The sequence below is a fragment of the Trematomus bernacchii genome, unplaced genomic scaffold (genome assembly GCF_902827165.1).
Source record: "Trematomus bernacchii unplaced genomic scaffold, fTreBer1.1, whole genome shotgun sequence".
Classification (NCBI taxonomy): domain Eukaryota; kingdom Metazoa; phylum Chordata; class Actinopteri; order Perciformes; family Nototheniidae; genus Trematomus; species Trematomus bernacchii.
This window is the reverse complement of record NW_022987571.1, coordinates 1,054,137-1,069,845: the sequence shown is the minus strand read 5'-3', so window position 1 is coordinate 1,069,845 and position 15,709 is coordinate 1,054,137.

Below are 15,709 nucleotides of genomic sequence, written 5' to 3'. Positions count from 1 at the left end.
AATTGGGAGGGGGGGCGCGGCTGTTCTTATGTTCTCTGAGGGGAGGCTCACCTTCCCACACTTTGAAAACCCCTGGTTTAAAGTGTCCAGGGATATACGCTCAAAAAATGGCGTACGCCAGTTTCTACGCAATGTTTGCGATTTATAAAATACTAACTTGACGGGAAAATGTGCGGTCCTCCACGCAAACTAACCCATGCGTACGCACTAAGCACACAAACGGGAGAGACGAGAAACTGCGACACCGTTGGCAGAAGGAAGAATGGAGAGAAATATGTGGAAATAAATAAAATGTTACCTCTCATTTATCATATGAAGAATTCATTTTCAAACATTGATTAAAGCCAATCTTAAAACGATTAAACAAATGCCTGTTGGAGACTCCTCAGTGCTCACAAAAACTTGGAGAAATAAATAAATACGGATATGAGCTCTGAGTGTGTGCTAACAGCTATATGTCCCAACACATCAGCCGTTAGCTGTTAGCACACACTCAGAGCTCACAGCTCTCATATCTGTTCAGAAACTGGACAAAAGTTAAACATGTAAAAACCACAGACTGTCTATGTCATGGTGAATACAGTCGCTGGTTTATTTATGTCTGTATGACGTTGTTGTGAGTGTGGACGGAGCAGCTACAGGTTAGTTTAGCCTGATGGATCCGATTCCATTCAGAAAACACACATTTTAAAAGCTTTTCGCCTGCCGTCTTGTCTGCAGACTTGTCAAAGCATTAATTCATGGTTTTTACTAACCGGTATCAGTATGTAGTTACATCGGCATCACTTTGAAACATGTATTACAATTAAATCACGGTCAATATGTTCATTTTGTTGTAGTTGGTATCTCCCAGAGGATTTACATGGAGATACCATGGATGTATAATAAGAACTGGATACAGCGTGGGAGGCGGGGCCTCATTGAGAGTTGCTCATTCGCGCATGATGATAAAATGGCCCAACTTTTGAGAGAGCAAAACGTCACAGATTACCCGGCATGCCTGAGAAGTACCCGTATGTGCGCTCTTAGCGCATGCGCAATTTTAACCATGCCCCCCAAAATGCTCGTTCACATCAAGCACGTCAATTTGCGTACACGTAACAGCACCGCACGTTCATGACAGCATGGTAATGGTTTGTTATTATGATAGATTTGATATTAACGAGGCGGCAGCTAGCGGTTAGCTAGTAATTATGCTAATTTACACATCAATCGTTATGTACTTTTATATTACGCTGTAACAGGATCTAGTGATATCCAAGCAACAGAGCTTCATTTAGCATGAAAGAATTATTGCACTGTATATATATATATATATATATATATATATATATATATATATATATGTATATATATATATATATATATATATATTGCACTGTATATATATATATATATACAGTGCAATAAGCTTCTTAGTGCAATAAGAAGCTACAGGGACGTTAATCTACGTCGGTAATATTAACTTTATTTAATACAACATTTACGGTACAAGATTTAATCATACAGCCCATGTAGTATAATATTTTACAAATGATGAATTACAGCAAACATGTGCAATATATCCATTATTACAGCTCCGTGGGCTGGCAGTAAGGCGATATGGGTCCTTATTGTGCATCCATGGGTAAAGATAAACGCATGTAGTGCTGAACACGTAACATGAACGTGCCGGGCGGCGCGGTCCCGTGGGTTAGATGCGCGTTCATAATGCAGAGGGAAATAACTCACAGAATAACGTTATTAGCACATTTTTACAACTTGAGGAACGAATGTTTTTAATAAGGGCTATACAAGTGTTCATACTGGGTAGTTTATTTAGTTTAAAAAAAATTATCCAACGATTTACAGACCACTCTTTCCCCATGTAAGTCAATGGGAAAAAGTGTTTCCGGGCCTGGCAACCAAAAGGAAGTGTAGTACCGCCGTTTGGCCAGCACGAATATTTTCATCTGAGTCCGGCGCACTTCCTGGGGGCTTGGGAGATACGCCCCGCCCCCTCTCCAGCGCGTCTTGTTTGAATGACAGGAGCAAACACAGCTGACAGCCGCGGTGAAACTCGAGCGATTAGAGCGATGCGAATATTGGGTAGTCTACCATAGTATTTACATGGAGATAAGCCCCTTAAAAACCATGAATTAATAAAGCATTAATTCATGGTTTTTTCGCATCGCTCTAATCGCTCGAGTTTCACCGCAGCTGTCAGTGTTTACTCCTGTCATTCAAACAAGACGTGCTGGAGAGGGGACGGATCGATCAGGCTAAACTAACCTGTAGCTGCTCCGTCCACACTCACAACAGCGTCATACAGACATAAATAAAGCAGCGACTGTATTCGCCATGACATAGACAGTCTGTGGTTTGTACTTGTTTAACTTTTGTCCAGTTTCTGAACAGATATGAGGAGCTGTGAGCTCTGAGTGTGTGCTAACAGCTAACGGTTGATGTGTTGGGACATGGTGCTGACCAATCACGAAGCGTCATTTCTTGACTGGCTGGCTCTGTCCAATCACAAACAAGAAGTGTTCTCCCTAAAGGAATACCCTTTCCGTCCAATGTGAAATGCTGTGGTGTTTTGTGAAATGCTGTGGCGTTTTGTGAAATGCTGTTATGTTTTGTGAAATGCTGTTGTGTTTTATGAAATGCTGCGGCGTTTTGTGAAATGCTGTGGTGTTTTCTGAAATGCTGTTGTGTTTTCTGAAATGGTGTAGCGTTTTCTGAAATGCTGTGGTGTTTTGTGAAATGCTGTGGTGTCTTGCACTTCCGGGCCACCGTAGTTTTTGGATCAGTGCACCAAGGAACAGTTGGTGAAAATAGCTGAGTTTTATGATTATGAGGTTGGCGATAAGAGAGTAAAAGAGTCAGTGAAGGCGAACTTAAGGGCTTGTTTGCTAAAAAATAATGTGTTTGACACTGTAGGGCAGTGGTCGCCAACCAGTCGATCGCGATGGTGTGGTGCGGGTAGATCGCGGACCGTTAAAAAAAAAAAGTAACAAAAGAAATACAAATAAAATAAAAATAATAATGTTTGAAAAATAAGTTTTTAGATGTAAACCTATCATCCACCACCCCGTTAGCAGGTGCCACTTGATTGACGCATATTTGAGACATTCCCTGTCGCTCCCGAAAATCCTGGATGTACATAAATACATTATGAATTATTAATGTTTGTTTTTACGAGCTCCCTTGAATCAGCCGTATGCGTAGGCTACTGACCAATGAGATACGAGAAGAGAGCGGGCCGTTAACTGTTCCATACATCAATATTAAAATAAGATAACAGTTACGGGCCGTCTCCACAGCAGCGTTAAAAGAATCTTGGAGGTGGGCGTATCTGAAGCTTGAGGATTTTTTGCGAGCAACCAATCACATGAATCTCCCGCCCGGGACATACGAAGCAAAAAATCCTGAAGTAAACTGGATATAAACTCCCCAAAACAGGCGAAAACCTACCACTGTCTCTGCCACCTCCCTCCATGCCTGGCTCCTCCGGTTTATATCCCGGTAGGTCTGGTCATAAAGCACCGGGTGATTGATTCACTACCGCTAATTTCTCCTCCATTTTTTGGAATATGAGGAAATGATCTGCGGTATGTCTCTCCCAGCATACACGCCGTTTGATTGGCTAGAGCTTGAACTGCCAGATTTGCGTACACAGGATTTGATTGGCTGCCGCTTCCACCTCAGCTTCAAAAGTTGAACATTGTTCAACTTTGAATCTTGAAAATCCTGAGAATCTCCGCTCGCCTGCCCACAATGCATTCCGGCGAAAAGTGAGGGAAAGTGACGTCACCCCATTCAAAGTGAATGGGCAGAAGCGTTTCAAGATTTTTTAACGCTGCTGTGGAGACGGCCCGTTAGATAAAATGGCGGAGGCTCCACGAAAGAAGGCGAAAACCTACCATTTCCATGAAGAATGGGAAGAGGAATTTATTTTTACCATGGTGAAATGCTTGCAGGTCTCCCTTGAAAAAGAGATCTATGATCTCAATGGGACCAATCTGGTTAAATAAAGGTTTGAAATTAAATTAAATGAAGGACAAGTGTGTCTGTATGTTGTGCCACCAAACGCAAGCACTGGCGAAAAGAGGAAATCTGGAGCGGCATCACAACACCCATCACCAGACGTTCAAAGACAGCTTCCCACCCAAGAGCGCTATCCGTGGTAGGAAAGTTGAAGAGCTGAAATCGAGTTTAAAGGTCCAGCAATCGTTTTTCTCAAAGCCTGCTGCTCAAAATAAGGCTGCCACTGAAGCATCATTTCGCTTAAGTCACCTTTTGGTGAAACACAAGAAGCCTTTTACAGATGGAGATTTAATTAAGGAAGCAATGTCCATTACCTCTGAGAAGCTCTTCAATGACTTCAAAAACAAAGAAGAAATCAAAACGGCGCTAAAAAAGGTACCGCTTGGCCCCGCAACAGTTACGGGCCGTCTCCACGGCAGCGTTAAAAAAATCTTGGAGGTGGGCGTATCTGAGGCTTGGGGATTTTTTTGCGATCAACCAATCACATGAATCTCCCGCCCGCGACATATGAAGCCAAAAAGCCCGAAGTAAACTGGATATAAACTCCCCAAAACAGGCGAAAACATACCACTGTCTCTGCCACCTCCCTCCATGCCTGGCTCCTCCGGTTTATATCCCGGTAGGTCTGGTCATAAAGCACCGGGTGATTGATTCACTACCGCTAATTTCTCCTCCATTTTTTGGAATATGAGGAAATGATCTGCGGTATGTCTCTCCCAGCATACACGCCGTTTGATTGGCTAGAGCTTGAACTGCCAGATTTGCGTACACAGGATTTGATTGGCTGCCGCTTCCACCTCAGCTTCAAAAGTTGAACATTGTTCAACTTTGAATCTTGAAAATCCTGAGAATCTCCGCTCGCCTGCCCACAATGCATTCCGGCGAAAAGTGAGGGAAAGTGACGTCACCCCATTCAAAGTGAATGGGCAGAAGCGTTTCAAGATTTTTTAACGCTGCTGTGGAGACGGCCCGTTAGATAAATGGCGGAGGCTCCACGAAAGAAGGCGAAAACCTACCATTTCCATGAAGAATGGGAAGAGGAATTTATTTTTACCATGGTGAAATGCTTGCAGGTCTCCCTTGAAAAAGAGATCTATGATCTCAATGGGACCAATCTGGTTAAATAAAGGTTTGAAATTAAATTAAATGAAGGACAAGTGTGTCTGTATGTTGTGCCACCAAACGCAAGCACTGGCGAAAAGAGGAAATCTGGAGCGGCATCACAACACCCATCACCAGACGTTCAAAGACAGCTTCCCACCCAAGAGCGCTATCCGTGGTAGGAAAGTTGAAGAGCTGAAATCGAGTTTAAAGGTCCAGCAATCGTTTTTCTCAAAGCCTGCTGCTCAAAATAAGGCTGCCACTGAAGCATCATTTCGCTTAAGTCACCTTTTGGTGAAACACAAGAAGCCTTTTACAGATGGAGATTTAATTAAGGAAGCAATGTCCATTACCTCTGAGAAGCTCTTCAATGACTTCAAAAACAAAGAAGAAATCAAAACGGCGCTAAAAAAGGTACCGCTTGGCCCCGCAACAGTTACGGGCCGTCTCCACGGCAGCGTTAAAAAAATCTTGGAGGTGGGCGTATCTGAGGCTTGGGGATTTTTTTGCGATCAACCAATCACATGAATCTCCCGCCCGCGACATATGAAGCCAAAAAGCCCGAAGTAAACTGGATATAAACTCCCCAAAACAGGCGAAAACATACCACTGTCTCTGCCACCTCCCTCCATGCCTGGCTCCTCCGGTTTATATACCGGTAGGTCTGGTCATAAAGCACCGGGTGATTGATTCGCTACCGCTAATTTCTCCTCCATGTTTTGGAATATGAGGAAATGACCTGCGGTCTGTCTCTCCCAGCATACACGCCGTTTGATTGGCTAGAGCTTGAACTGTCAGATTTGCGTACACGGGATTTGATTGGCTAACGCTTCCTCCTCAGCTTCAAAAGTTGAACATTGTTCAACTTTGGATCTTGAAAATCCTGAGAATCTCCGCTCGCCTGCCCACAATGCATTTCGGCGAAAGCGAAAAAAAGTGACGTCACCCCATTCAAAGTGAATGGGCAGAAGCGTTTCAAGATTTTTTAACGCTGCCGTGGAGACGGCCCGTCACCAGGAGAGTCGAATCACTGTCAGAGGACGTGGATCGACAAGTATTAAATGACATGTCACTTTGTGAAAACTTTTCGCTGCAGTTTGATGAGTCCCTGGATGTAACAGACACAGCTCAGCTTGTTGTGTTTGTCAGAATGGTTTTCCGGGATTCTACCACAAAGGAGGACTTCCTCACCGGTTTGCATTTAAAGGAGAGGACGAGAGGTGAGGACATTTACAGTGAGTTTAAGAAATACATCCTCGAAAATGACATTCCCATTCATAAACTGGTGGCAATTACTACAGATGGTGCCCCTGCAATGCGCGGTGTGCGTGTCGGTTTTATTGCACTGTGCCGCAAGGACCCTGCTTTTCCCCACTTTGTGAATTATCACTCAGTGATTCACCAACAGGCCTTGGTTGGAAAGATAGTGGACTTTTCCCATGTAATGACACTGGTGGTCAAACTGGTCAACTCGATAAGGGCAAAAGCGCTTCAACATCGCTTATTCAAGGCGTTATTGGACGAGCTTGATGCGTCTTACGAACAGGCCTTCAATCTATCTTACAGTGCAGACGCTTTTCCGCTTGCTCTTGCCTCTGCTTACTTTTTATGCTGATTTTCCTATTCTTATTCTCTGAAAACTTCAAGCAGTGGCTCCTCGACATTAACTTATCACTGGGACAGTTATTCTTCGGAAATAGACGGAGGGTTTCAGCCATATTTCAACATTTTTACGACGACCTCAGTCTTACAGTAGCGTGGCCTAGCAACAGCTAAAGCCTGGTAGGCTACTGCATGCTATTTAGCTTAAGCTAGTTGGTAGCAAAATGCCTCCGTTCTCTACAGATGACTTCCACAAACTTCTACAGAAGATGGCTGTGTTGGAAATGAAAATGCAACGGTTGGAAGTTAACGTGGAAGTGAATGGACTATGTTGTGGGAATAACACCACTTTACCAGTGTTGCAAAATAATGGAAAAAGGGTATGCTAACTCACAGCTAGTTAGCAGCTACACGGTTTCCAAGGAACAGGAGGGCTGTGTACTGGGTAATAAATCTACAAGTGGTAGTCCTCCCTGGAACTCTCTGGGTGCAAAGCCTAAGAGTAAATCATTTCCATGGGATTTGGGAGGACAAATAACAGGCAGAGCCCAGCGCTCTGAAATCTGTGATGCGACCGGCTGGCCTGCATTGTTATCACCCAGGAAGAGTGCCTCTTCAACCCCTCTTCATACTAGGAAACAGCCGTGGACAGCTGCTAAAGGGAGAACTACAAACAATCCTCCTAAACCACCAAGTGTGCCAATCCAGAACAGATACGCTCCGCTGACCGAGAACCGGAGATCTCTTTCTGATGACCTGGATAACCTGTCCTCTTCACACAGCAGGGTAAGGACCAATAGCTACTCCAAAAGTAAAAGGCTAGAGGGAAAGCTAACGACTGGGCCTGAAACTCTGATTGTGGGTGACTCTGCTGTAAGATATGTAAAAGGTCTGTGTAGTAAGAACAACACCAAAGTACTCTGGAGGTCGAGCCCATGCAAGTGGGTCGTACCAGTCTTACCTCTGAGGAGAAGGAATTACGTCGAAGAGGTAATTTATGCCTTTACTGTGGTCAGGCTGGACATTTTGTTTCCCGTTGTCCGGGAAAAGGCAGAGCCCATCAGTAATGGGGAGTATACTGGTGGGCCAAACCTCTGAGCTGATCCCCAATGGAAGACCCTTGTGCCATGCTCGACTTCTCCTGACAGGCAAATCTCAGGCTCTGGCTGTTTTTATCGACTCCGGATCAGATGTCAGCATCATGGACGAGGAGCTCGCACTACAGCTGGGCATTCAACAGGTTCAGTTGCCCCAGCCGGTACCGGCTAATGCTTTGGATGGTCACCTGCTGGGAAAGGTGACACACCAGACGACACCGGTCCATATGCTCATGTCGGGGAACCACCATGAGACTATTCAGTTTCATGTACTACGGTCCCCCCAAATTCCTCTGATTTTGGGTTATCCATGGCTCCGCCGCCACAACCCGAACATTGACTGGGAAACTGGGTCCATCCTTGGTTGGAGTTCCTCCTGTCATCAGGTTTGCCTCAAGCAGGCAGCCGCACCTCAACTATCTGTGGATATGAACCTGGTTCCGGATGTCACAGGGGTTCCAGCAGAATATTTGGACTTTAAGGACGTTTTTTGTAAGACTAAGGCGACATCTCTCCCACCTCATCGGCCCTATGACTGCGCCATTGAGCTACAGCCAGGCGCAGTCCCACCCAAGGGCCGGTTGTACTCGCTTTCGGCACCAGAGAGGAAGTCCATGGAGACTTACGTCAATGACTCTCTGGCTGCGGGAATTATTCGTCCTTCCACATCACCCGCAGGAGCAGGGTTTTTTTTTGTGGCGAAGAAGGACAAGACCCTGAGACCCTGCATTGACTATCGGGGTCTGAACGACGTCACGGTGAAGAATCGATATCCCCTGCCACTCATCTCGTCAGCGTTCGAGTTACTACAAGGGGCTACAATCTTCACTAAGCTGGATTTACGAAACGCATATCACCTGGTACGAATCCGTGAGGGGGATGAATGGAAGACCGCCTTCAACACCTCTTCGGGACATTACGAGTACCTGGTGATGCCATTTGGACTTACAAACGCCCCTGCAGTTTTCCAAGCGTTGGTGAACGACGTACTCCGGGACATGTTGGATCGTTATGTTTTTGTTTATCTGGACGACATTTTGATTTTTTCAAGGAGCCTCAAAGAACACATCCACCACGTCCAGACAGTCCTCCAGAGACTTCTGGAGAACTCGCTTTTTGTTAAGACGGAGAAGTGCGAGTTTCACACTTTTTCGGTCGCCTTTCTTGGCTACATCGTGGGTCAAGGAAGTGTGGAGATGGATCCCTCCAAAGTTTCAGCAGTTACCTCGTGGCGGGTTCCTGATTCCCGGAAGGAGCTGCAGCAATTTCCTGGGATTCGCGAACTTTTACAGACGATTCATCCATGGCTACAGTACCGTGGCCGCCCCGCTCACCGCCCTGACCTCGTCCAAAGTAACGTTCGGATGGTCCCATGCAGCCGAGGAGGCTTTTCAGGACCTCAAGCGCCGGTTTACGTCGGCTCCTATCCTGCAAGTACCAGACCCTGCTGGTCAGTTGGTGGTGGTGGAGGTTGATGCTTCTGACGTAGGGGTGGGGGCCATCCTGTCGCAACGTTCTGGTGAGAACCAGAAGCTCCACCCCTGTGCTTTCTTTTCGAGGAGATTGAGTCCGGCGGAGAGAAACTACGACGTGGGGAACCGGGAGCTTCTAGCAGTCAAGTTGGCGTTGGAGGAGTGGCGACACTGGCTTGAGGGGACAGAACAACCATTTCAGGTTTGGACCGACCATAAGAACCTGGAATACATCAGGTCGGCACAAAGACTGAATTCCCGGCAAGCCAGGTGGTCGTTATTTTTCACCCGGTTTAATTTTTTCCTCTCCTACCGCCCGGGCTCCCGCATCGTGAAGGCCGACGCTCTGTCCCGGCAGTTCGGGAGGGAGGGAGACACCTGCGGTATCCGGGACACTATTCTTCCTGCTCCTCGAGTGATCGGCGTCCTCGCTTGGGAGATTGAGGAGAGGGTTAAGACCGCTTTGGTGGACCAACCCGGTCCTAGTTCTTGTCCTCTTAACCGTTTGTTTGTGCCTCAGGTTTTGAGGGCTGAGGTGCTTCAGTGGGCTCACAGCTCCAGACTTTCCTGCCACCCTGGGATTCAACGTACCAGAGGGATGGTCCTGCAACGGTTCTGGTGGGCCACGCTGGAGGCTGACACTCGGGAGTTTGTGAACGCCTGTCCTGTGTGCAATCGGCACAAACCCTCTCACCAAGCGCCAGCTGGCCTCCTTCATCCGTTACCGGTCCCACGTCGCCCATGGTCACATATTTCTTTGGACTTTGTGACTGGTCTACCACCGTCCCACGGACATACTGCCATCTTGACGGTGGTGGATCGGTTCAGTAAGATGGCTCATTTCGTACCCCTGCCTAAGATCCCGTCAGCTAAGGAGACGGCAGAACTTATTCTTCTCCACGTTTTCCGCCTTCACGGACTGGCGACTGATGTGGTTTCCGACCGGGGGCCCCAGTTCACCTCTGTGTTTTGGAGGGAGTTTTGTGAACTGATCGGGGCAACGGTCAGTCTCACCTCCGGTTTTCACCCACAGGCCAATGGCCAGACCGAACGGAAGAATCAGGAGATGGAGACCACTCTTCGCTGCATGGTTTCCGATCATCCTACGACCTGGTCTAAACAACTCCTGTGGGTGGAGTATGCCCACAACACCCTCATCAGTTCCGCTACTGGTCTTTCCCCTTTTCAGTGTGCATACAGTTTTCAACCCCCTTTGTTCTCTGCATTGGAGAAGGAGGTCACCTGTCCGTCTGTCCAGGCTTTCATCAGACGTTGTCGGAGGACTTGGAGGCAGGCTCGAACAACTCTGCTTCAGTCTGCTAACCGGTACGCCACATCAGCGAACCGCCGACGCACCAAGGCACCTGTGTACCAGGTAGGCCAGAGGGTGTGGCTTTCCACTCAGAACATTCCCCTTCGGGTGGAGTCTAAGAAGTTAGCGCCCAGGTTTATTGGTCCCTTCGAGATTGTCAAGGTCATTAATCCTGCAGCAGTTCGACTGAGTTTGCCCCGGAACATGAAGATCCATCCCACCTTCCACGTTTCTAGGATTAAACCTGTCCGGGAGAGTCCTATGATTCCCGCCGCTCCTCCACCACCACCCCCTAGGATGATCGATGGGGGTCCTACCTACACCCTTCGTCGTATACTTCGTTCCCGACGCAGAGGAAGAGGGGTTCAATATTTGGTGGACTGGGAGGGCTATGGTCCTGAGAAGAGGCAGTGGATTCCTGCTCGTCACATCCTCAACCCTCAACTCATCAGAGACTTCCACCTGCGTTACCCGGAGCAGCCTTCTAGGACCCACGCTCAACCAGGCGTTAAGCCGGGGGGTACTCGTCAGCTACAGACCGGGGGCTTCGTCGAGGAGGAGTCTTCAGTCGAGGAGGACGAGGATTTTCAGGAGAGGGAGGCCGAGAGAGCATTCTCAGATGAGTACTAACTTTTCCCATATCTCCACCTTCCACCCTGTGTCTGTAGGTTTTTTGTTGATTTTTTTTTTTTTCTCGTAGTTTTGTCTTGGACGTCAGGAGCCGTCCATTAAGGGGGGGATTCTGTCACAGTCTGCTTTCTCACTCACCTATTTTCTGCATTAACATTCCTTAGTCACCTGGTAGCCACACCCTGTCTCTCTCTCTCACTCTGTTACACCCATCAGCTCCATTAGTATATAGGCCCACTTCACTTTCACCTCAGTGCCAGATCGTACTTTGCAGCATGCCAGTCTTTCCCGCATTACCTTCCAGATTGCTCTCCCGCTTTCGACCCTGCCTGTCCCTGACCAGCCTGCCTCGCCTGTTTCCTGACCCTGCCTGTACCCGGACTATTCTGCCTTGCCTGCTCCCTGACCCGGTCTGTACCTGCGACTCCCGTCTTGCCTTCTCCTGGAACCCTCGCCTGTCCCCGACCAGCCCTTTGCCTACTATCTGCCTTTTCGTCTCCTACCAGTTTATTGCCTTAAATAAAGCTGGTTACCAACTATCCCTGGTTTCCCGTGTGTTGCATTTTGGTCCTCAGCTCGTTTGTGACAAAACCTGACTGATAGTGTGTTTAACGAACTTAAACTAGCTTTATTAAATGTCAGGTCTTTGGCAGGAAAAACATTTTTAATCAATGATTTTATCACTGAGCACAATCTCGATTTTATGTTCTTAACAGAAACTTGGATTGAACAAAATAACAGTGCAGCTGTTCTTATCGAATCAACCCCTCCCAACTTTAGTTTTATGAGTCAGGAAAGAATGCATAAGAAAGGAGGTGGAGTTGCTATTCTGTTCAGTGATTCCCTTCAATGCAGGAAGACATCTTATGGGAACTTTGCTTCTTTTGAATATGTGGCCCTTCAGCTGAAATGCTCCTCTCGAGCTCTGTTCCTAAATATCTATAGACCACCCAAATACTGTGCAAGCTTTTTTGATGATTTTACCGAGTTGCTGTCTATAGTGTGTATTGACTTTGACCGTCTAGTCATTGTTGGTGATTTTAACATCCATGTTGACAACCCCCAGGACAGAGGGGCTAAAGAACTGTTTTGTGTTCTTGATAGCTATGGACTGACTCAGCATGTGACGGAGCCCACGCACAATAAGGGGCACACTCTGGACTTAATTATCTCAAAAGGTCTGAATATCTCTGAGGTTGTGGTGACTGATGTTGCGCTCTCTGACCATTCCTGTGTTTTCTTTGAGAGCTCTATTTCTGTTCACAAAAATGTTAAAAAAGAGGTAACCACAAAGCGATATTTAACTGAAAATACTAGGGAAATGTTTACTCAGAATTTTTCTTCCACACTTGCCCCTGCTAACATCTCAGTCAATGAGCTAGTAGATCATTTTAATTCAAAAATGTAAAATGTTATAGATGCCATTGCTCCAACTAAGGTAAAGGAAGTGTCTGGCAAAAAAATATCTCCATGGAGAAAGGCCATGACCGTGAAAACAGAAAAAAGGGAATGTCGAAAAGCTGAACGCAGGTGGCGAAAAACAAATCTCCAGGTTCACTTTGAAATCTATAAAGAGAGACTTGGCCTTTATAATTTGGAATTGAAAAACGCACGACAGTCTTTCTTCTCTGACATCATTACCAAAAACAAAAACAACGCATGTGCCTTGTTTGCTACCGTCGACAGACTAACTAACCCCTCCAGTGTCAGTAGCCTCTGAATTTCTATCCACCAGGGCGTGCAAGGATTTTGCCTCCTTCTTCACTGACAACATTCAGAAAATCAGACAAGCAGTCAGTGCCTCTGTATCAAGTACAGCAAATGTGTTGTCCCTATGTCCACCTAATATCAATTCAGACATCATGACACAATTCCATCAGATTAATGATAAAAACCTAGAGGACATTATTCAACTTCTGAAATCCTCCTCCTGCTGCCTTGATATTATTCCAACAGGATTTTTCAAAGATGTTTTTCCTTGCATGGCCTCTGATGATCTACTTCATATAGTAAACAAATCTCATCACTCAGGTATTTTTCCACAGGCCCTGAAAACTGCAGTCATTAAACCGCTCTTAAAAAAGAATAATCTAGATGCTTCAGTAATGAACAATTACAGGCCCATATCAAACCTGCCATTTCTAGGTAAAATCATTGAAAATGTTGTTTTTCAACAGTTGAGTAACTTCTTGCATTTAAATAACTGTTTCGATGTGTTCCAGTCAGGCTTTTGTCCAAACCACAGCACTGAGACTGCTCTTGTAAAGGTCTTCAATGACATCCACTTAAACACAGACAGTGGCAGAACTTCAGTGTTAGTATTATTAGATCTCAGTGCTGCGTTTGACACTGTTGACCACAACATATTACTAGACCGACTAGAAAACTGGGTGGGACTTTCGGCAACAGTTCTAAATTGGTTTGAGTCCTACTTAAAGGACATAAACAACTTTATTTCTATAGGTAAATACACATCTGAGTTGACAAATATGACATGTGGGGTACCTCAAGGCTCCATCTTGGGGCCTCTTCTCTTTAACGTCTACATGCTACCACTGGCTCAGATAATGAAGAACAACAAAATAAGTTACCATAGCTATGCGGATGACACACAAATGTACGTAACAATTTCACCAGGAGACTATGCTCCAATTCAAACACTGAGTAAGTGCATTGAACAAATCAATGACTGGATGTGTCAGAACTTTCTCCAATTAAACAAAGATAAAACTGAGGTAATGGTTTTTGGAGCCAAGGCAGAACATATAAAAGTTAGCGCTGAGCTTCAGTCTGCAATGTTCAAAACAACAGATAAAGCCAGAAATCTAGGTGTAGTCATGGACTCTGACCTGAGTTTCAACAGTCACATTAAAACAGTTACTAAATCTGCCTACTATCACCTAAAGAACATATCTAGGATTAAAAGACTAATGTCACAGCAGGATTTGGAAAAACTTGTCCATGCTTTTATCTTCAGTAGACTCGACTACTGCAATGGTGTCTTCACAGGTCTCACTAAAAAATCTATTAGAAAGCTTCAGCTGATTCAGAACGCTGCTGCTCGAGTCCTCACTAACACTAAGAAAGTGGATCACATCACTCCTGTTCTGAAGTCTTTACACTGGCTTCCTGTGTGTCAAAGAATATATTTCAAAATACTGTTGCTGGTTTATAAAGCTTTGAATGGTTTAGGCCCAAAATAAATTTCTGACCTACTGCTAAATTATGAACCATCCAGAACTCTCAGGTCTTCAGGGACTGGTCAGCTTTCTGTCCCCAGAGTCAGAACTAAACATGGAGAAGCAGCGTTCAGTTATTATGCTCCAAATATCTGGAACAAACTCCCAGAAACCTGCAGGTCCGCTGCAACTCTTACTACTTTTAAATCCAGGCTGAAGACTTTTCTTTTTGTCGCCGCTTTTAATTGAACTATTCACATCTTAAACTGCACTGTAACTTTTATCCATGTATTTTTTCTTTTAATGTTTATTTTATTATCTTTTCTTTTTAATGACTGATTTTAAATGCCATTTTCTTAATGTCTTTCATTTTTTGTAAAGCACTTTGAATTGCCTTGCCCTTGTGTTGAAAGGTGCTATATAAATAAACTTGCCTTGCCTTACGGAGACCTACTCCTCCATGCTGACGTGCGGTGGTTGAGTCGGGGCAAAGTCCTGTAGCGGTTTGTTGATTTGCTACCGGAGATTAAACAGTTTCTGACAGACATAACGGCGAAACTGAAGGCACTCAACCAGGGGCGTCGCCTGGACCTGAAAACATTCGGGGCTTAGCCCACAGTGGCAGCGGCACTACAGTGGCATTTTTTACTGCAACACTCCCCACACGCACAATACACCCGCGACTGTTACAATGAAGGCTCGATAATCAGCTCACGGCATATAGGCAGGGGTAAAGTGGTATTTTTTATGAGTGGGGGGCGGACCTCACCTCCTCTAGGGGGGGTCCGGGGGGATGCTCCCCCGGGAAGATTTTTTTTTAAATATTGAAGTTAAATGCATCAATCTGGTGCACTTTGAGAGCAAAATGAAGAGATCTATGGATACCTCTCTCAACACCCATATGAAGCAGAACTGTAAACAGATGTACCTTTTCTTTATGGATATTTTACTAATCACTCCCCTTTTAAACTCTATTCTTGTTTTACTGCCATATAGTATTTCATAACTGTTTTTCCTTTATTCTCTTATTTTTTTTATAACTATAATGATCATATGAAGGTGTGCCGCGGAAATAATCTTTTGAATAATTTGTGACCAAACCGTTTGAGACCCATTGAGATAACTTAGACTAAAGTTAAGTATCTAAACACTCAGAGAGTCCTTTAGCTCACCTGAGTCTCTCAGTCTGAGAGGAGAGGACTCTCCTTCAGCTTGTTGTGGAAACAGCTCCTTATGTCCGTTAGTGCAGCTAGCTAACCAGATGCTAACAACACGGTCGGTCTCTCTCTC